Raw genomic sequence first — 24,313 nt, 5'->3', positions numbered from 1 at the left:
GCTGGACAGAAGCAAGCTTTGAAGTGACTGCACCTAATTTCTTACAACAGATATTTTACCATTAGAATAGATAGTATTATTGTTCACCAAATTTTAATGTCGTATATTTAATCAGTGAGGCAGAGTTGTTTCCAATTATAATTACATCATCCAATTAATATTTAACACAGATTCTGACATGAATAAAAATGAGTTAACATGTGGAAAATAAAATGGAGATGGATAGGACTAATAATGCAAAATTCGAAATAAATGTATTTATTTTAATTACTTGAATACATATACCAAATTTTATCCACAAGTGGGATATATCACTGTCCCTTCCCCACACTTTGTTCGAAAAGAAGTGGGTGGTGTCTTTGGCTTATATCCATGTTTACACCTTAATTCAATAATATCCTCTATTTTGGAGTATATTTTTTGGTCATATATCCATTTTAACTCTATGTTATGTTCATTCATGCTCACTTGTGAGATCACACATGCCTCTGTAAGGAGAAAAAAATGAACATAAATATTAACACAAAACCCCTTTCCATAGATTTCTTGGTTTTCAATAGAATCTTAGAAACTGACTCAGGAATTCTTTCTCAAAACATATTTTAGGCCATCTCTATGAAAAAAAGTGTAACATAGACTTTTAAATGTGAAAATATGTTTTAAAATAAGTATTATATTTAAGGCATGATATTAAGGCATTATTATAAAAGATTCATAATGTGAATGATCAACTCAAGCATCTTGCTATTATAAACCTTTCATGATTGTTATGTTTAAATAATAATTTCCAAATCTGTTTCCACACATATTCATGTGTTTGGCACTCAAGCACTCAGTAGATTAGTTGTTTGGCAATCCAATTAAATATTTTCATAAATATGAAAAATTACCTTTTCACGATAGTTTTCCAGGAACCATGGAATATTGAAGTACTTACCTAAGCACTTTGGTGGTTCTGACCACTGTCCATTCCTACATGTTACATGTGGGTTGCCCTGAAGTTCGTAAAAGGCCTGGAATTGATACTCCAGTGATGTTCCTGGAGCATATTCTGCTCATAGAAATGTGACCAAATCTCCATTGTCTATAGCTGTAGGAGTCCCACAATTTGCCTTTGGACCTAGAAAATATTATTTACTGAGAGACCACATCAACTTACAGGTTAAATTAAGGCAAATAAAAATAGAGCACAGGAAGGGGATGTGGCTCAATCGATTGGTATGTGGTTTAAACTAAAACATTGGGAAGGTTCCTTGGCAATATGGCTGGGGAGTTTTACTGGTTTAGGGTGTTGGATGTGGGGCACATCCTGTACAAGGTGCACCTGGGGCAGGCTTCTAGGGACTGTGTGAGTGTTCACCTTGTATTAGCACATTGTAACAGTGAGTGTAGATCCATAAAATGAGTGGGAAGGTGTTGGACTCCCATCCTGGGAAGACATGGAGTAGGAGTCTCTTGAGGGCATAGGCAGTGCCCAATAGGGGAGGACAGGCCAGTTTGTCAAGCCCTCAATGTTGTTGCAAGTAAGTATGAATCTTTTCTGTCAAGAAGTGAAGCTTGGTGGTTGCCATGGGTCCCAAGAACAGCAGGAGGGAGGAATAGAATAGATAGTACATAGGGCATTTTGAGGGCAATGGAAGTGTTCTACATGATCTTGCAATGATGGATACAATGGATACAGCATATAAATGAATTACTTTCCCTCCAGCATGGGACATGACTCCCTCGCAGGCACCAAGGGATTACTACCAAGCATCAGTTAGCAATGCAAACGGAAAAAGACATTGACCAAAGGGAAAAAGAGTAAAGACAAATGAGTTATATGGCTAAGAAACTTCAAAGTGTTTGGGAGGTCATTTCAGAGTTTATGCTAATGCACATCTCAGCAGATCTCACTGAGTGCCAAAGTAAATATTGCCTCAAATAGTGGAGACATCAAGGGCAGACAGCTCAGGCATTGGTGTCTTACTTGGGAATTTATTTTCCCCAGCATGACAGAGTTGGACTCAGGTGCAGTTTCCCTACACATGGCTCTTCTGCCCTTTCTATCTGAACCTATATTTAGTGGTAGAGTTGACAGGTGTATGTACAAGAGACTTAAATATTTGGGCTGTTCATGTGCCAGCTGGGTCCGGAATTGCAATAGAGTTGCAACACCTACTCTCCAGTTCATTGGATTCACCCACAACAACTAACAAGGAGATGGTGATGGACAATAACCATCCCAAGGAAGAGAGAGACTCTGCAACTGAAAGCACAATAGTCCCATCCATCTGCCCCATGACATCTAAGTCCCATCTCAATTAGAGTTGGGGTGAACATCACCATCTGAGAATCCTCAGGACTGGGGAATGAATGATGGACTAAAGTAGACTTACTGGTATTCTAGTAAAGACTTATTATATTTGATTCTAGCAATGGAAGATCTATCATTAATGTGGAGGCAGTGGCCACTGAAAGCTTTGAAGGGAGGGACAGGGGAAAACATGTGTAATATGGGGAAATTTGTGGGATTGGGAATTATTGTGATTGACATTGCAATGACAGATACAAGCCATTATATATCTGGCCATAACTTACAATATTGTGCAGGAGAGAGTATAATCTACAATGTCGACTATAATACACACTTAGTGTCATTGGTCCAAAATGTGTTCATCAATTGTAATGAAATTACCACGCTAAAGAAAGGTATTGCTAAGGTAGGAAAATGTGGGAGGGGTTGGGAGCAGGGCATATGGGAATCCCTTATGTTTTTTTACGTAACATTTATGTAATCTAAATATCTTTTTTAAAAAATTAAAAAAACAATATTTAAAAAATAATCTTTTAAAAAATTTATAAAAAGGAAAAAAATAACAATAATAAACTTGCTTGACACTGGTTGCCACAACTCTTACTGTGCAACCAATGTAACATCTACAAAGCACAATAAAGTGAAATGCAATAAAGTGAGTTTTGCTGTGAATGCTCATATCTGCAGTCAATTGATTTTTTCTTTGTTTTTTCAAGTCAATCGATTTTGGCAAGGAGAGAATAATTTCTCTTCAATAAATGATGGTAAAAAGACTAAACATCTACATGCAAAAGAATGAACTGCATATATAAAAATTAAGCCACAATGTTTCAAATACCGAAATATAAAAGCTAAAGCTGTATACTCATGAAAGGCAACAGGAGCAAATATATAAAAACTTTGATACAGCAGTGGATTTCTAAATATGAGGCCAAAACATGGATAAGGAAAGAAAAAAGAGATAACATCAATTTTTTCAAATTTAAAAATTTGTGCATGAAAGAACATCAAATAAAGTGAAAAGGCAAATTATACAATAGAAGAAAGTCGTTGTAAATGATTTATCTTCTAGGGTTTAATATCCAGAATATGTGAAAAAACTGCTATAACTTAAAACAACAAAGACAAAAGAATTAAAAAACAGAAAAAAAAGACTTTAACAGACATTTTTCTGAGGAGAATATATGATCAATAAGCATATTCAAAGATGTTCATTATCATTAGCCATTAAGGAAATGCTAATCAAACCCACAAAGATGACTGTTATTATAAAAAACAAACAAACCCTTAACTAACAAGTGTTGGAATGGATGCCTAGAAATTGGAACCTCACACATTCTTTCTGGGAATGCATAATGGTGAACCCACTATGAAACCAGTACAGTGGTAACTCAAAAGGGTAAAGAAAGAATTAGCACGTGACCTGTAATTTACTCCCAGATTTATACTCAAAGAAATGAAAATGGAGACTCAAACAGATAAACGTACTGCAGTGTTCATAGCTGCATTGTCACAATAACCCAAAGGTGGAAGCTGTCCAAATGACCACTGGCAAATGGATGGATAAGCAAAATGCATTAAAAACAAACAGTGAAATATTTTCTGTCCATCAGAAGGAATGAAATTCTAAAATATAATGCAATATGGAGGAAACTTAAAAGCATTATACTGAATGAGATAAGCAAGGCACAGAAGGGCAAATGCTGCATGATTTCACTGATATGAAATATCTAGAGTTAGCAAATCCATAAACATAGAAAGTATATTAGAAATTACCAGGAGAGAAGGGGAAGAAAGAAATGAAAATTATTGCTTAGAGAGTATAGAGTGTTTGTCAATTTTCAGATTTTTAAAATAAAATAAAGAAAAAAGAAAATGAGGAAAAGAAGACCAAAAATAGTTGAGAAAAGTACAAAGAAAATAGCAAGATGAAAGACTTGAACATTACCATAAAATAATCACAGTAAACACAAATGATTTTTATTACCACAACTAAAAGGTAGAAATATTCAGATTGAATGAAAAAGAAATGCATTTTAAATATAAAGGCACAAATTAATCAAAAGTGAAAGGATGGGAAATAAACACTGAATGTAAGGCCAAGTAGATTTTAGTGCAAGGAAGATAAACAAGATAAGAGAAGGCCTTTTGTAATAATAAAGAAGTCAATTCAGCCAGGACATTTAAATATTCTAGATACTCATGCACTTGTCAACAGATCTCTAAAGTATTTAAAGCCAACACCACTGAACGGAAGGTAGAATTTGAAAAATCTACACTGAGAGCATAAGATTTGAAATCAATCTTTTTTCAATAACTGATAGAACAAATAAGCAGAATATCAGTAAAATATACTATACTTGAATAACACGATCTGACAAGTTGATAGAGTTCTTATCTATAGAACACTCCATCTATAAACAAATGAAGAACAAATACTATTTTAAATGAATTTGAAACATTTATCAAAATACACCATATTCTGGAACTTAAAACAAGTGTCAATAAAGTAAAACGATTCATGATATACAACATATGATCTTTGACCAAAGTGGAATTAAATTAAATATCAATAGAATATATATCTCTGAAAAAGCCACACGTATTTAGAAAATAAATAAGACATTTCTAAATGAGGCCAAGGGAAAAAGTTAATGGGATTTTAAAAGTATCTTGCTCAGAAAGAATATAAATATAACACATATCAAAATTGTGGGATGACACTGACAGTACTTTGAAAGGAATTTCTCACACTAAACACCCATATTACAAGAATGAATGTTTCCCAGTAATGACTTCAGATTCTACTTTATGCATTAGATAAAATAGAGGAAATTATACCCAAAGTAAGACAAAGAAGTAAGCAATATGGATTAGAGTGGAAAATAGTAAAGTAGAAAAGAGAAGCAATTAGAGAAAACTCATGAAAAAAAGGCTGGCTCTTTTAGATAGTCAGTTAAATGGTAAGCCTTTATAGAGCCTATTCATATTCTACAGAATATGAATGTGTTAATCTTGTCACAGGGTGATATCTCAGTGGGTGGAGACCCATATGTAAACAATAAAATATTAAACTCCCATCCTGGGGCGTCCTGCTACATTTTCAAATAGAGGGGCAAGAACCTCTCGAGTACATGGACAGTACATAATAAAAGAAAACAGACCAGTGTGTCAAGCCCTTGATATCGATGCTTGTAACTATGAAACTTATTCTTCAAAAATTGAAACTTAGTGATTGCCATAGGTTCCTAGAGGAGGGGGAGGGAAGAATGGGTGGAACATAGAGCAGTTAGGGGCATTGGGATGGTTCTATATCATCTTGCAATGACAGATACAGGCAATTATACATTTTGTCAGAACCTATAGAAGTATGTGGTGCAAAATGTAAACAATAATGTGAATCTATAAGCATGTTTAGTAGCAATGCTCCAAAATTATTTCATCAGTTGTAACAAATGGATCATACTCATGTAGGATGTTACAGGTAGGGGAAGATGTTTGGGGGAGATATATGGGAATTCCTTATATTTTCTTTGTGACTTTTCTGTATCCTGAAGCTTCTTGGAAAATAAAGTGAAAAACAACATAAGACACTAAGGGAACATACAGAATAAATTGTAAATATCCATAAAAGTTAACAGATCATATGGAGATGAAAGGCAGAATGCAAAAAAAAAAATAGCTTCATTTTTTATCTTTATTTAGTTATTATATTTTGGCTTTCTTTTGGAGGATGTTTTGAACTGCAGGAAGATTGGACTTGTGGCCATGGAAGAACACTGGTGCAGGGTATTGGTGGTGGGGGAATGTGTAGGGAGGAGTGCACCTGGGCCATGTCCAGTGGAATATGAATTGTTCATATGGTCATGAGGTGTTGCCTTGGTGGGGGGAGACCCACAGAATAACCCACAGAATATTGAATTCCCATCCTGGGCATTCCTGGTACATTCTTTCTTAGAGTGGCAAGAATCTGTAAAGTTCAGGGCAGTGCCTACTGGAGGAGGACAGACCACTATGCGAGGCCCTTGACATTGATGCTTATACTTATGAACCTTGTTCCTGTGAAACTGAAATTAAGCCTAGTAACATATATTGCCTAGGAGTTACCTCCTGAAATCATCCTTGTTTTTCAAATGTTCTAAGCCAAACTCAGCATATAAATTCTCTACCATCCCCCTGGCGTAGGACATGACTACCAGGAATGAGACTCCATGGCACTGAGCGATTATTACCAAGTGCTAACTAGCAATGCATTTGGAAGAAGACATAGACCAAAAGTGGGAAATATTCAATACAAATGAATTTTCATGGATAAGAGATTTCAAAGTGAGTCAGGAACTCATTCCAGAGATTACATTTATGCATGCTTTAGGAGGATTTCACTCTCTGCCATGGTAAATAGTTCCTCAAGTAGAGGTGCTCCTGAGGGCTCTAGAGACATCTAGACAGTACAGGCAGGAAAGAAAGCTCCAGAAAATTGGCACCCCATTGATGGGTCTTATCTTAGAATATTTGATATCCTATTTCCCTGTATTAGTCAGCCAAAGGGGGGCTGATGCAGAATACCAGAACTCTGTTAGTTTTAATAAGGGCTTATTTGGAGTAGAAGGTTACAGTCACAAAGCCCTTAAGAGTACAACTCAAGGTTATTTCCTCATCCAAAGCCTGTCGCCACATGTTGAAGCAAGATGGTGGATGATGTCTGCGAGGGTTCACCTTTCCTCTTTCCTCTTAAGCCTCCATGGTCCCAGCTTCTTCTGACCTTAGCTGTAGGCTGGCCTAAGGCTCCTCTTTCTTCTCAGGGCTTGTCTCTTTCTGGGAACAGCACTCTGTTCTCTCCAAAGTCAGGTGTAGACTAACAGGCTCATCTCTCTCCTGGGGCCTCTGCCATATCTAATGGAGCCTTCTCTCTCTCCTCACATATCTGCTTCTCTGTGTGTCTACTTCTGTATGACACTGGTCTGTTTTATCCCCATCAAGGAGGTGGGGACTCAAACTGAGCTGCCCTAATGATGTGGTGAAATAAAAGCCCTAATCGTGACTTAATAAAATAAAAGTGAAAACTCTGAATCTAATACAATGTAATATGCCCAGAGGAACAGACCAGTTTACAAACATAATCCAACATCAATTTTTGGAATTCCTAAACAATACCAAATGGCAATACTCCTCAAGGCATCAGAGTTAGACTCCCATATAATTTTCCTACACATAGTTCTTCTGCTCCTTTTAATTGAAACTATAGTTAGCATTATATCCATTAAATATATGTCCCAGAGACTTAAACCTTCTGGCTGTTCACGTGCCAGTTGAGCCCTGAAGCTCAGTGGAGTTGCAGCTAACACCTACTCTCCAGTTCATCGGACTAACCCAATACAACTAAAAAGAGGATGCTGATGACTTCCCCCATCCCCCAAAACAGAGAGTATAAATAGCTGCAGGCAAGACAGTTCCATCCACCTGCCCCATGAGATCTAAGCCTCCTTCACTTGAAAGCAGTGTGGGAATCACCATCCCCAAATCTTTAAGACTGAAGAATGAGCAGACATAAGGGGGAAATGCAACTATGGGTTAAAATAGTCTTATTATTGTTCTGGTAATGGACAAACTTGCAACATTGATATAAAGGCCCTGTACACCAGAGGTTCCAAGGAGAGGGAGAGGGAAGAATTGGTATAATGTGGGACATTTTGGGGTTGTTAAATTTGTTCTGGGTGATAATGCAAGCAATTACACATTTCATCAAAACCTATAAAATTGCGTGGTGCAAAGTGTAAACCATAATATAAGCTATAGAGCATGGTCAGTAGCAATGCTTCAATATATGTTCATCAATTGTAACAAATGTACCACACTAATGAAAGATATTGTTAATGCAGCAAAGTGTGGGAGAGGGAGTGGGGTATATGGGTATCCCCTATATTTTCAATACATTTATGTATCTAAACTTACTTTAAAAATAAAGAAAAAAGTAATTTATCAGAATAAAAATAAAATACCACATCAACGTTTGTAGGATGCCATTAATAGTACTTTGGTGGAAATTCCTCATACACTAAACTCCTATATTACAAAAAAACAAATGTTTCACATTAATGGATTCATATTCTACATTAAGCAATAGAAAAAGTACAAGAAATTAAACCTAATGTAAGAAAAAGAAAAGGAGCAATAAGGATTAAAACAGAAGATAATGAAGCAGAAAAGAGAAAAAAAAAATAGAGAAAATCCATGAAACCAAATGCTGTTTCTTTTAGACAGTCAGTAATATCGAAAGCTTTTATAAAGACTGATCAGAGAGAACAAAAATTGCCAATATCAGCATTGAAAGGGATGACATTACTACAGTTTTTACAGATATTAAAAAGATAATATTGACTATTGTGACCATTGTTATGTGAACACATTCAGCATCTAGTTAAATTGACACATTCCTTAAAAGTTTCAAAACTCAATCAAGAAGGAATAGATGATGGTGTTGAAAATTGCAGCTCCAAGAGACCATTTCTGTGGGAAACAAAGGCATGTTGTTTCCATAATAGCAAGTTACCTCATTAACCACTGAGTCATGCTGTACTTGGAGATATAGGTGCAGGTCATAAATCTATCAGGGAAATGTAACATTCTGATGGAACAAGGACTTGCTAGAATGGAAGGACCTGAGCAAGAAGATTAATGAGTATATTTGTTTCAATAATATAATAGAACATTATGAGCTTTGGTAACTATCTAATTCACTGTGTTAGTAAGAATGAGATAATGGTAATAGTTATCTAGAATAGTCCCTGCTTCTCCTGTCTTGTTGGGGTATATAAGCAAGCCCCTGAGATTAATAAACTTGTCTGATGAGCTTGAGAAATCAGTGCTCTCAGATCCCCTGATTCTAATCTCTCTTTTTTTTTTTTTTGATATTTTGCCTTTTTTTTCCAAATTCTACTCAATTTATTCATTTTTTAAAAGATATTACATTAAAAAAATATGAGGTCCCCATTCACCCCCACCGCCACCACCCCACCACTCCCCCCACAGTAACACTCTCCCACATCATGTCACATCCATTGCGTCTGGTGAGTACATCTCCAGGCATCACTGCACCCATGTCCCATGTTCCACACCATAGCCCACACTCTCCCAGTGGGCCATGGGAGGACATACAACATCCGGCAATTGTCCCTGGAGCACCACCCAGGACAACTCCAAGTCCCGAGAATGCCTCCACATCTCATCTCTTCCTACCATTCCAATCTCTCTTTGTCTTTCATTCCCGATACCCTTCAGGTCTGTGACTCCAACACATTCCTATAAGGAACTGGGGAACCTGCAGCTACATGGAGTAAAAGATTATATTTGAGGGCTGACAGTAGAATGTGAAAGCCTGGGATGAAAACCTAACGAAGAAGTTCTTTTGGAATTAGTGCGTTCAAAAGTGCCTCATATACTGGGAATTTAGAAAGTCAGGTACATGTCCAGGTCAGTATGCATCATTAGAAATGTCCTGAAAAGACCAGAAGCTTTCACGTCTGGATGATTCCCAGGCTCCGTACAAACCAGAAGTGAAAGCTAAGGCAAACATAAGTAGCTGATATGTGAGCTCCAAAATCCAAGCAAGAGGCACAGTATTTGATTGCTTATTTGGTTTGTGTAGCAATTTCATATCATATCAGCAGATGTTTATAAGCCTCTCTTCAAAAATCCACCAGGAAAAAAGAAATATGCAATGGAATTAACAGACCCTGAAAGCAACTATGGACCAACTGTTAGGTGGATTTTCTTAACATCTTATCCACAATTCCAGGTAGATGACATGGATCTTGACCAGAATATATACATACAAACATGTTTAATTTTTTAACTCAATAAGAAGCATGTCTCTAACAGTACTTGAGGCTTACATCAGAAAATACTTCACTTTGGTTCTCCTGATTCTATATCTTCTGATCAAGAAGAGTCTATTTTACTGTCATGTATAGTGCGACTATGGGCTCAGAAGGAGCAATATACTTGATATAAAAAACTTATACCTTAATACCCACAGAGTAGTAGATTGACTGAAAATTGGAATGAACAAATGAATGCATACTTCATGAATTGAGTATGGTGAGGTGACAAAAAGACTGAAGGAATAATGGATATGGGCTAAAATTTAGCATGCATAAATTTAAACATGGATCACAATCGGAAAAATTGTTGAGATATTGTGCAGAAGATAAGGAAAACGCACGGAATATAACACAGGAAATTAAATAAAATTCTTTGCTACTTCTGAAAATTTTTCTTTTACTCTTATGGATTCTGTAGACCTGGATATTGGATTACATTTTCAAATACAGAGGAAGGAACAATTGTCAAGTTGACACCATAAATAATATATCTAAACACTCATGACCAAATTCCTGTAGGCATTATGGATAGCTATTTCTTCTCAGGGGTCTAAGTTTCAATTAACAATTTCTACCTCTTTTTTACACTGTAGATGATTATTACAAACTCTATTCCCCCTATTCTATATTATTGAAAATGAACCAAGGGGGGAACATTGGCCACAGCGGTATTGCTGCTATTTCTATGGGTCAATCCTCCTGCTGAGCCTGAGTGTTCTACCCTTGGTTTGTTGGGTGGGTAATGGATCTTGGTGAATGTGAATGCTAAATGAAAAAGAAGAGAAAGATTGTTGACCCAAAGCAAGCCAATTATTGCTTAAAGTAAAAATTAAAAAGCTACCATTGCCTTGCTACCCTGAAAAAGGTGGAAACCAAAATAATATTATCTTTCTGGTGTATTTGCAAATCCCCATAAAGATGAAGCCACTTGTCTGCATATCCTGTTCTTTGTTTGAGGCTGAAGGTACAGGATGTGTTTTGAGATATTTAAAGAGCATTCAATCTCTAATCATCTAGCAGATGCAATACAATAGTGCTAATAACATCTTATGAATAAACTCTTGGAAGATAACTCATTGCTTTGCTCATTTGATTCCAGTTTTTCAAGTTCTTTTTATAACAGAACTGTTGGGAGGTAATTTAAAAGAACTGTTAACTCTAATATGCACACAAAGTATGTAGTTCAACAACAGAGGCTGAGACAACATATAACGATATCCTAGATGATTATATGTCAGATACACTAGACAAATTACCCATGGCATGCTTAACTTGACATATTCTTATGTAATCCAAAGCTGCTAGAACAAGGGCTGGCAACTCACTGCCTGAGGAAGAAATATAGCTCACTTCCTGTTTGAGTAAATAAAGTGTTATTGGAACACAGTCACACTTATTCATTTACATATTGTCTCTGACCGTTCTCATGATAGAACATCAGAGTATTTACAAAAGAGAGTTGATGAAACACAAAGCTACATATATTTGCTATTTTGCCTTTTACATAAAAATTTATTTACTGCCTGTCCCTGCCCTAGACCATTTATTTGTGGATGAAGGGCAACATTCAAGGAAAAGAACACTTGCTAAACTATACCCATAGTCAATACTGGTCATTATGGTGGGCTTAGACATCTATGATTGATAGCCTCAAAGGTCAGCAAGGGCAGTTCTGGGGAGATCTTTGGCCAAAGTAATTTTAGAGTAACTACCACCCAAAGATACCCCCCTGGGGAAGTACACAGTCTTGTTTCTGTAACATATACTCTTACTATATTCATACAATAAACAGTCACTGATAATATCATGTTTTGTAGATTATTAAATATTGTCCAAAAAACTCCAAAAACACCTGGGCAAAATTAGCACAGGCCAGAATCTGAGGATGAGCCAAATTGACCATTAGTAAAGAGATACATATCGAGGAAACTGTGTTATTGACGATTATTAGTATTTTAGGAGGGAGATTCATTTATGAATTATGGAAAAGAACCTAGAGAGTTAATGCAGTTTTAGAAACATACATTTTTAAAAAGCAAACTGGTAATTCACTGGCATGATGGGAAAAGAGCTAGGAAAGAGCATTTATAGTGACCCAGAAGGAGCAGAGATATATGACCCACCAGATGGAATGGGAGGTAGCCTAAAAACAGAAGACCCGGGATCTTGGCATCAGAAACATAGAGAATTAACTCATTGAAGATGCACAATTTCCCTCACCTGTAGGAACTTATAAATGGAAAATGTACTTTGCCTAGGTGGAATGTAACTTTCAATATCCTGCACTTAAACAAAAATTTTGCATACCCAATGGTAGAACTCATACATGATAAGAATTTTACCAATGGAATAAAAGCCCATTGAGAACCCGTATCATTAGAAGCTTGTAGTGCAATTTTATGGGATGTAGCTGAGTGGAAATGGGCACAAAATGACTTTTGGAGGAGATTAAAATTACCTCTAACTGATTTAAGTTGTGCTTATATGGGTATATGCATTTTGCTAAAGACATTGGCATGCAAACTAAATGTGTGAGTTTTATTGTATGTAACAATACCTCAATAAAGTTGATTTAAAAATGATTCATTAAAACATAAGTATAATTGCAACAAAAATACTTAAGTGATTGAGTTACTAAAAAACAGATGCCAACCAATCTGACTAAATAGGAAATGAAAAGTGAAAAAGATATGAAAAATGTGAGAAAATAATGAAGTTTCATCAGGCCATATAACAAAAATCCCACACTGACAGAAAACCAAAAAATTAAGACAAATAAGCAGAACTAGCATTCAAATAAGTCAAAGACCATCACGTGAATGCTCACTCCAAATTTTAAGCAACATTGATTATATTAATTCTTTAACATTTCAAATCAGCTAATATAGAACAATATTCTTAAAGCTTAAATAGATAATAAACATGATCTACAAAAAATGTAATTTACTATAGCTAAAATCTTCTCATAAGCATAAATGAATAATACAAGACAATTGGCAGACATTCAAAAAGATCTGAATAACTTCAAAATATATCATATTCAATAATAGGAAGATTCAGTATAATAAAGATATCTATTCTCCATAAATTGATCTGGAGAAATAAAGTAATTCCAATAAAAGTCTAAAGAGAATTTGTGAAGGAATTTGCCAATCTAAGATACATAAAATCAAAGGTCCAAGAAAAATATCAGAGACTAATCAAGGAAAAGATTTATTATGGCAAAGAATGGAGAACTCAGATTCATAGCCATTATATATGCTATGTGAGACAGGTACGATTACAAATAACTGTGGAAATGCTGCATTTTCCATGTTTTTAAACCACACATAATTCCCATGCATAAAAATCAACGCCAGATGGATTAAACATGTAACAAGAAAGGCAAAAGATTAAACATTCTTAAAATAAAATAGAGCACAATCTCTCTGTCTTTGAAGAAGCCATAACAAATATCGATCATGAATATAGGTTGATAAATTTAGTTGTAGGAAAACAAAGAATTATGTTCCCTAAGGATAACCTAAAGAAAAGAAAAACACAAGCCATGGAAATGGAGAAAATACAATAGATATAATGGAAAGAAAATTAATATTCACAAAATACAAAGAATTTCAATAAATTAATACAAAAACATTCAAAACATAAATTAAGAAAACCATCACTGTGTGTTCTATAGATTAAAAATGTAATTAAAATAATCATATGAGTATCTGCTTACACTAATCAATAAAAAGGAATTCAAATTGAAAGTATAATGCAATGACGTTTTACAATTGAAAGTTTAAATACTAAAGATGACATTACCAATCATTAACAAGATGAAAAACAATGGTGGACTATTGCTGTGATTGTAGATTGGTACATCCATTAGGGAAATCTTGTAAATTAGAACATACACAATGTTTCAGAAAATATTCATTCCTAGTTATACATCTTTAAGAAACACAGAGATTCACAATGTTACTGAAAAAAAAAAAGTCAAAATGCTACCTAAATATACAAATAGCATTTTTAGTGAACATTGGATTTATTTTCTCTTTACAATTTATAATCCTTGTGAGTCAACGTAAATATTTCCCATGGCTTAGCCAACAAATTGTTTTCAAATTTCTTTTACTGTATTCTTTTTTTTTTTTTTTTTTAAAGATTTATTTTTATTTATTTAATTCCCCTCCCCTCCCCCGGTTGTCTGTTTTCTGTGTCTTTTTGCTGCGTCTTGTTTCTTGTTTCTTTGTCCGCTTCTGTTGTCGTCAGCGGCACGGGAAGTGTGGGCGGCGCCATTCCTGGGCAGGCTGCTCCCTCCTTCGCGCTGGGCGGCTCTCCTTATGGGTGCACTCCTTGCGCGTGGGGCTCCCCTACGCGGGGGACACCCTGCGTGGCGCGGCACTCCTTGCGCGCATCAGCACTGCGCATGGGCCAGCTCCACACGGGTCAAGGAGGCCCGGGGCTTGAACCGCGGGCCTCCCATGTGGTAGACGGACGCCCTAACCACTGGGCCAAAGTCCGTTTTCCCTGTATTCTTAACTAAACCCTATTTATAGGAGAACTTATTTTCCTATATTTATCAAGAAATTTGTGTATACACCCACACACATGGATGAAACTAAATATGTTAAGATGTTAATATATGGATGTTTCTAAGTAAATTTATATGTCTTATAAAATCATAAACATCTTGAGATCTCAAGCCAGTTTACTTACTGACACAGATGCATCTGGGAGGAGGAGACCAGTCACTCTTTGTACATTATTATTTAAATTGGTTAAGTCATACATGAAATTGAATTGACTATAAGCTGCTCCAGTGCTGTTTAGACACACTCATGCAACTGAAGGTAAGGCCCATGTTATATAAAAGTCCAAATATAATGGTAGCTGATGGTTAATTTTATGTGTCACCTTTGCCAAGTATGGTATCCAGTTGTTTTGTCAAAGTTGGCCTAGATGTTGCTGTGGATATATACTTAAATGGGATTAGCATCTACAATAAGATGACTTCATGTAAGGAGATTTCCAGTTGCTAACGTGGGTGAACTTCATCTGATCAACTGAAGACCTTAAATGTAAAAAATTGAAGGTTCCAGGAGAAAGAAGGGATTCTGCCTCAAAATTGCACCCTCACCTCCTTCTAGGTTTCCAACCTAAGGAATTAGGAATCAAGACTTTATCAGAGAGGTCATCAATAAAAGCAGGAGAACCTGAAGAGAGAAAAAGAGTAATAGGAATGGGTTGTCTGCCTGGAACACTCTTGTTTTGAGGAATTAAGTCGGTATTTTGTCGACAAAACTGAATCCCACCTGCACAGCACTTTTTTTAAAGACTTCTACCTCACTTTTACCAGAATTTCCAGACTCTGACCTGCTCATTTAGAATTCAGACTTTTCAGTACCACAATAATATATAAATCATACATACACATACAAAGACTGTGTGTGTGAGAGAGAGAGAGATTTGTTGATTGTTCTGTTGGTGAACAATGACACAGAAAATGGAATTATAGGAAAAAGGGAAGGAAACCAGGGAGTCCCCCAATCATAACTACCATATAGGTATCTCTGAATACTTCCAATATGTATTTTAAGAAACAATTGGCAATTAACTTCTTCAGTAATTTCAAGTAATTCCCAGTAAGGGAAACTGAGATATGTACGACCCAACCCATGTCCTTGCCAGTTATAACATATCTGGCTTAATATGTTAGATATCAGAAACCCTAAGAGCCCACAGGGAATGAAGGGGGAAAAAAGAGGTTGCTATCCCAAATTCCCCTTCTTCTATAAACAATTGTAACATAAATATTCACCTTTACATGTGGGTGTCTGGGGAGACCACCCAAAATGGTAGCACCGAATTGAATCTGGCCCAACAATTCTAAGTCTTTCTCTGCAGGAGAATTTCATCACATCTCCAACTTTATAACTCTCTTTCTGTGGCTGAGCAAGTAAGGTGTTTTCTATAATTGGAACACTGCAGGTTTGTTCTAAAATAAAATGTAAAATGATTTCATCAGAATATATAACCTGTTACTGACAAATTAAATTTTATATATATCATGTAAAAAAGAGATGCTGTGTGCTGCAAAAACAGAAAGGCATCAAACAAATCTATCTTGTGAAAAGCCTTACATTAAGATTTGTACACCCTTAAGACAATACATGTGCCCTGAAAATATTTTGGTAAAGTTAACTTGCTTACTTTGGATCTGAATTTATTGTTAATATTGAAATAGTTTAACATTAAGTCCTTTTTTGCTGATTAATTTTTTAAATAAAAAATTGGAATTTAAAAATTAGAATCTTGTTAAGAAGAAACTATTCAAAAATCAATTTTTAACATATAACCATAATATTAAATGTAAATTAACTATTTTTAAAAGTTATGTCAGGAAAAAAGTAACCAAGCAAATTTGCTTTTATTTTTATTTTTATGTTAACTTTAATAGTTTAGCTGAGAAAATCACCTTTGAATGAGAATCATTGGAATTCTTCCTCTAAATTTCTATTCCAGTCGACCACATAGCAATTATTTAACTTGTATGTGTGCTTGTTTATATAGTTTGTGCTCATTGTATACAAATTATTTTTCTCACCATGTTGTGGTAAAACTGATTTTAAAAAAAATGACCCTGGCTGTTGAGTATTTTCCAGCAACTATGTTTATATAGAGATAATAATTTATGAAATGTGATTAAGAGACAAGTTTGAATGAACATATCATTAGAGATATTTGTCTTTGTGCAAATGTCAAACTCATAAATCCTAGTATTGACTCTGAAATATTCTCATGAATTTTTTACTTCTAATTGTAAACCTTAAAATTGATAAGAATACTTTTTTCTTTAAATGGTTTATGATAACTTTTTGAAACCTCTTAACAAAGAATAGAAATCATAGTATGTTTGAATTAAATATTAGCCAAACTGCATTCAGTTTTCTGCAAATTAATGAAAGAAGAATATTTTAAAGGTACATTATGTTATCATTTGTTCATTCAATAATTGAGGGAAACTACATTTCTAACACTTGTGTTAACACATTTCTAACAATGTGTTAACATGATGATTAATTTGGTTAAATTTTCAAAAAGTTAAACATTGAACCACATTGGTTTCTATTGTTGTCTCTGTCACTTCACCTTCCTCTCCTTCATATTTTTCTCTCATGTTTGATAGCATTGAAATGGCCGTGGAAATAACATATCAGGATTTGGCATAGTTTTTCAACAAGGCATATGCTTCTGGTTTCATAAACCCTGGATCTCCCTCTAATCACGTGGAAAAAATTGTAGAATCATCTTAAAAGATTCTCACTTAGAATACAGTCCTGGCAGTTTATGATCCAGCCTTGTCTATGCTTGCAAGATAATTTTGAATATCTCTCCCCTTCTCAATCCAGGTCCAGATGATTTTTATCTTTGAGTTAAAAAAAAAAATAGATCAAGAACAATACTGCCCAAGTTACACTGTCCCTCCCTCTATCCTGAATAATTTTTCTAATCTTTGTTACATAGATGCTGTACCAGTTTGATATATTTATGAATTCCAAAAATAGGTATCAGATTATGTTTGCAAACTGGTCAGTTCCTGGGTATGATTAAATTATGATTAGGGCTTTGATTGGGCCACATCAGTAGGGTGTTGAGTCCCCACCTCTTGATGGCATGGCAAAGGACAGAGTTGGAGATTTTCTTTGCTTCTTTCCCAAATTCTTTGGAGATCCCAAAGAACTTGACAAGAATATATAATACATGTACTGAATCTTAATTTTCTTATACAGCAACTGAAGCAAATGTCTCTTAGACTATTTGAGGCATAGGGAAGAAATACTGCAGTTTGTTTCTCCCAACTATGTATCATTTGATCAAGGTGAGTTTATTTTACTACAGGTACAGTACAACAATGGGGTAAGAAGAAGTATTATATAAAATATTCAATATATCTGCGATATCACCCATAAAAATAGGGATTGGTTGAAACTGGAATGAGCAAATGAAACAGGGTTGAAATGGAGGTGTCAACATGACTCAAGCTTTTGAAGATAAATACAGATAGTCAGAGAAATAAAAAGGTGATAGATTATAAATAGATGGTAGATTAGATGGCAAAGTGATAGAAAATTGATAGATGATTGATGGATAGATGAAAGATATAGAAAGATAATAGTTACAAGCGTAAGAATAGGTATAAGTACAGGTATGCATGTAGGCATAGGTATAGCTATAGTTATGTCCACAAGCCAGTTATCATTGGCCTCTATGTTGCCAAATCCACCACATTTTTACTGTCTTTTAACTGCATATATATTAATGGAATAAAACATATGGATCACTACAATTATTATACTATTGTAATTAGGTTCCACCTTCCTTGAGTCTAACATGTGATAGGCACTGTGCCAAGACCTTTATGTGGATTATTTGCTCTAATAACAATTACAATTATTTGAAACATCAAAACATTTTTAAGTATTAAACATTTTACAGATAAGGAAAATTCAACAAACCTTCCAAGAGGCTAGATATGTTGCCCAAAAATACATGGTTAGCAATTAGAGGAACTGGATATAGATTCTAACCAGACTGACTTCAAATGCTGTACTATTAATCAGTGTGTTATACATCCTTTTATAAATATCTCCTTCTTTCCACATCTATGAAAACATTCCTTTCAACAATTCAAAACATTTCTCTGCTATGCATTTTCGCAGGCATCATACGATCTTAATCCCAACCATTTACCACCCTGTATGAACCCACTTCTTCTTCTCTGTCCACCACAAACAAAGTACACAGGGAAAAAAATCTTCCAAAATGCAATTTTAGTTTTCTCATTTCTTTGCTTAAAAATATTGTGTGGCTTTTCCTTCATGAAACTAACACCTGAAGGAACTGGCTAAACTCGCCTTGACCTCCTATTCAGCCTCAACTCATAAAATCCTCCCACATCTTAAACTGACTCTACACACCGTGATATTTCCCAAATATACTTTTACTTTCAGAGTTGAGTTTAATACAGTCCGTTTCCTCTATGTGAAACACACTATAGCCACACATTTTTTCCACAGATGCAAGCTCCCTCTCTAGTCCTGGGAAACATAGCAAATTGTCCACAGAACTTTCAATGTCTGAAAAAAGAAGAGCTCTTGGCAAGAACTGCAGAAATTAATACTAAAGGGTAAGGTGGAAAGCAGACATTGAGGAGGAAAATAGCTGAGGAAGTTTAACAAGCCATAATTTTGGTAATGGGTGAGCAGTTTTAAGTAATTTGAAAGTTTGCATTTGGGACTCTTTGAAAATGATTTATATTTCAACCACAAATCTTTAATGTATGTGCCCCACAAGACTCATTACATTAATGTAATGCATTAAAGATAGATTATTATCTTTGGGCTTCAAAACATGATTGGTTTCCAGTTCACATTAAATAAGAAGACACCTTGTATTTGATAATTGTTCCTTACAAGGCTTTCTAGATAGTTCAAATCTGAAATAAAGAACACACTATTTCTTTTTTTTATGATTCTGAAAAATGAATGGCTGAAATAAAAGTACCTACCTAGACATGTGGGGGTGCCAGACCAGCCACCATCACCACACACTATGGAGCCTATGGTGCTTCCATCTCTGCTTTCATATCCATCACAAGTGGTTTTCAGATAATAAAGTTAGTCAATGAACTAAGCAATTTGTTCTTTAAAAAGCTTCAGAACCATCTAGGTTGTGGAGAGAGAAAAACAGTTTGAAATACATATATGTATTTCTACACACAGACAGACAATTTCTCAGATGGTTATTTATCTTTTCAAATGGAAACACACACCACCCCCAAGAAGAATTATGTTAATGGAAACTTTTGCACAAGCATCATCAGAAAAATGCATAATAACATAATAAATTACTTACTAATGCACTTATGTTGAACGGACCATCCACTTTGCAAACGTAATTGAACCTGATGTTTTACCTTCTGGTGTTAAATATCTGGGTTTACAACTATATTGTGTTGTTTTATTTAAAGGATATGTGTAAACAGATTCAGAAAAGAAACCATTGTTGATATGTATATCTACTTTTGAACATGTTTCTAAAAGGGAAAAAGCACAAACATATGTTCAATACATTGTATTAACCAAAAAAAAGGCAAATGATATTACAATATAATTAAATAATAAGTAAATTTGCACAGTTCTTCTCAAACATGCCAGAAATTTGAAGAGGCGGTATATAATTTCCTCAATCATTCAGTGAAGTCAACACTCTAACACTGAAGTCAGATAAAAAGCTCACAAGAAAAGAAAATTACAGACCAATACTCCTTAGCAACATAGATGCAAAAATCCTCAACAAAATACTAGTAAACTGAATCTGACAGCACATTAAAATGATTCCAGACCATACCAAGTGAGACATATCCCACATTTACAAGGGTAGATCAACATAAAATCAATTAATGTAACACACTATATTAACAGAACGAAAGGGGGAAAAAACACACGTGATTATCTCAACTGACACAGAAAAGAAATTTAACTAAATCCAGCACCACTTCTTCATAAAAACACTCAGAAAACAAGAAATATTTAGAAACTTCTTCAAAATGATGAAGGACACTTATGAAAAAGCCACAGATAACATCATAGTCATTGGTAAAATAATGAAAGTTTCCCACTAAGAAAATGAAGAAAACAGGATGGCTGCTTTCTTCTCTGCTATTCAGCATTATATTGATAGTTCAAGACAGAGCAATTAGGTAAGAAAAATAAATGAAAATGTCCATATTCACAGATAACACGATCCTATGTATTAAAAACCCAAATACTACACAAGAAGAAAACTAGAGCTTATAAATGAATTTGACAAAGGGTAAGACACAAGATCAACTTGCAAATGTCAGTGATGTTTCTATTTACCAGGAATGAACAATTCAAAAATGATATTAAAGAAACAACCCCATTTTAATACCAACTAAAAAAATAGAATGTCAGTGAATAAATTTAAGCAAGGATATAAAGTACTTATACATGGAAAACTAGAAAACATTGGTGAAAAATTAAAGAACTAAATAAATGAAAGGAAATTCTGTTTCATGAACTGGAAGATAAATATTTTTAAGATGTCAATTCTACCTAAACCAGTTTACACATTCAGTGAAATTCCAATCAAAATTCCACCATCTTCTTTGCTGAAGTGGAAAACTCAATTATCAAATTCTTACAGAAGGGTAAGGTGCTCAAATAGCCAAACTACCTTGAAAATGAATAACGAATTTGGAAAACTCACACTTCATAGTTTTACAACTTATATAAGGCTACAGTAATTAAAATAGCCTTCTGATGGCACAAGGAAAGACATAAGGAATTATGGACTTGAGAGTTCAGAAATAAAGGCAAGGGAGTCAAGAGTGTCTACAACTGCAAACAGGAGAATTGCATCCATTGTCCAAGTGGATTCAAGGCACCCTCTTGATACAGGGGTGGAGTGGAAATAGCCATCCCAGGGTCCACAGATTGGAGGAATAGAGTATGGATTAGAGTAGACTTACTGATACTCTATTCTGGAACTAATGTGATTAGTAGTGGAAGTAAATGTAGCACTGAGATGGAGAAAGTGGACATGATAGCTGTAAGGGTGGGAATGGAAGAAGAGATGTGATGTGGGTGCATTTTCAGGACTTGGAGGTGTCCTGGGTGGTACTGCAGGGACAGTTACTGGATATTGTATGTCCTCCCATGGCCCACTGGGTGGACTGGGATAGAGTGTAAACTGTAATGTAGACCATTGACCATGTGGTGCAGCCGTGCTCAGAGATGTATTCACCAAGTGCAATGAATGTCCCATGATGATGTAGGAGATTGTGATTATGGGAGGAGGGTGAAGGGGGTGGGGGGCATATGGCCCCTCATATTTTTTTAATGTAACATTAGAAATAAATTAATTAAAAAAATAAAAAATTAAGTCCTTGTAAGACAATTTTAACATTTATATCAAAATGAAAACATAATCTGTTCCCAATGCACATTAAATAAGAAACGACTTCATATTTGATCAATGTTCCTTAAGAGCCTCTCTAGATAATTCAAGTTTGAAATAAAGAGCACAGAATTTTTTTTTAATTCTGAAAAATGAATAAATGAAATAAAAGTACTTATCTAGACATGTGGGGGTACTGGATCAACCACCATCACCATACACTATGGTGCCTGTGGTGCATCCATCTCCGCTTTCATATCCATCATTGCATTCATAGACCAACTTGTCATTGAGCTTAAACCAGGTACATTTACTTCTGGCTCTGGCATTCTCAAATAATGGCATATCACAAGATTCTGAAGCATTATAAAATTGAGGTTAGTTCTAATGTCACTTAATGGACAATTGAGTAAATCCTTCCCAGGAACAGAAAGTTTGTCCATTGCTAATTAAGTAATTTACCTTTTAAAAATAATCTAAGAAGAGAAATGGTGGTGTTGTCCTGAATAGGTACTAAAAATGAAAAATTTGTTTCTATGAACATGTTTCTCCTCACCTATTAAACTCATTTAAGAATGTATTAAGTATATAACATTTCGTCATATTCTATTTACTCCTGTGAGTTTGTCAGATGCTGGTGTTAAAATAGGACATAATGGTGTGAGTTCCATTTTTCAGGAAAGCAGAATGACATTGAAAATTTAGAGAATTTAGAGGTAATATAACTGTTAGCAGTTATGCATACTAGAGAAAATAGATTAATTTGATTAAGAGATCAATGTATTAATGATATTTTTCTCTTTTATAATAAGAAAGTTTTATAATAGGTAATTGATCACACATTAGTACAAAATGGTTAACATGGGGGCAACATTAATCATTTTTCCTTAAGCAGAGCCCAGAGAAATCAAGGAAATTTAAAGGAAAATAAAAAAGAAAATTAAATAGTATGGAATGACTATCTTCTACATGAAAATATCACTGAGTGCTTATCAGATAATAAAGTTAGTCAGTAAAGTAAAGTAAGCAAATTGTTCTTAGAAAATCTTCAAAACCCCCTAGGTTGTGGAGAGAGAAAAACAGTTTTAAATATACACATATATTTTTATATACACACAGACATATAATTTCTGAAATGGTTTATTTATCTTTTCAAATGGAAACACACATCCTTCCCCCAAGAAGAATTATGTTAATAGAACTGTGGTACAACTCTCATGAATAATAACATATTAAATTACTTATTAATGCATGTGGGTTGAGCAGATCAGCCACTTTGCAAACATGTAATTGATCCTGATGTTGTACCTTCTGGTGTTATAGATCCTGGCGTAAACTACAATGTGTTTTTTTATTTAAAGGATATGTATAATCAGAGTCGGAAAAGAAACCATTGTCAATTTTATATCTACTTTTTTTAAAACGATTTATTTATTTCTCTTCCCTTCCACACCCCCCACCCCAGTTGTCTGTTCTCTGTGTCTATTTCCTGCATGTTCTTCTTTGTCTGCTTCTCTTGTTGTCAGCAGCACGGGAATCTGTATTTCTTTTTGTTGTGTCATCTTGTTGTGTCAGCTCTCCGTGTATGCAGTGCCATTCCTGGGCAGGCTGAACTTTCTTTTGCAGTGGGCAGCTCTCCTTCCGGGGCACATTCCTTGTGCGTGGGGCTCCCTTATGTAGGGGACACCCCAGCACACATTAGCACTGCACATGGGTCAGCTCCACACGGGTCAAGGAGGCCCGGGGTTTGAACTGCGGACCTCGCATGTGTAGATGGATGCCCTAACCACTGGGCCAATTCCACTTCCCTATATCTAATTTTGAACATGTTTCTAAAAGGGAGAAAGCACAAATATATGTTCAATACACAATATTGTAAAAAAAAAAAAAGGCAACTCATGTTACAATATAATTAAATAAATAAATATGCACAGTTCTTCTCAAATATGTTAAAAATTTGGAAGATGGTAACATTTCCTCAATCATTGAGTGAGGTCAACACTCTAACACCGAAGTCAGAAAAAAGTTCTCAAGAAAGGAAAATTACAGACCGATACTTCTTATCAACATAAATGCAAAATTCCTCAACAAAATACTAGCAAACAGAATCTGAGAGTACATTAAAATGATTTCACACCATGACCAAGTAGGACTTATTCCAAGTATG

General features: G+C 35.0%; 1 long non-coding RNA gene across 1 annotated transcript; it reads right to left on the bottom strand.

Annotated features, from left to right (window-relative positions):
• Positions 1–238: 238 nt before the first annotated feature.
• On the bottom strand, positions 239–1,215 carry LOC131273066 (uncharacterized). Its single transcript, XR_009180184.2, has 2 exons — positions 938–1,215; positions 239–488 (listed from the first exon to the last, which is right to left on the bottom strand). It is a non-coding gene; the product is annotated as an uncharacterized lncRNA (long non-coding RNA).
• Positions 1,216–24,313: the final 23,098 nt, after the last annotated feature.

The sequence above is a fragment of the Dasypus novemcinctus genome, chromosome 13 (genome assembly GCF_030445035.2).
Source record: "Dasypus novemcinctus isolate mDasNov1 chromosome 13, mDasNov1.1.hap2, whole genome shotgun sequence".
NCBI lineage: Eukaryota > Metazoa > Chordata > Mammalia > Cingulata > Dasypodidae > Dasypus > Dasypus novemcinctus.
The sequence above is the reverse complement of the archived record's forward strand: the minus strand, read 5'-3'. Positions and strand labels throughout refer to the sequence as shown.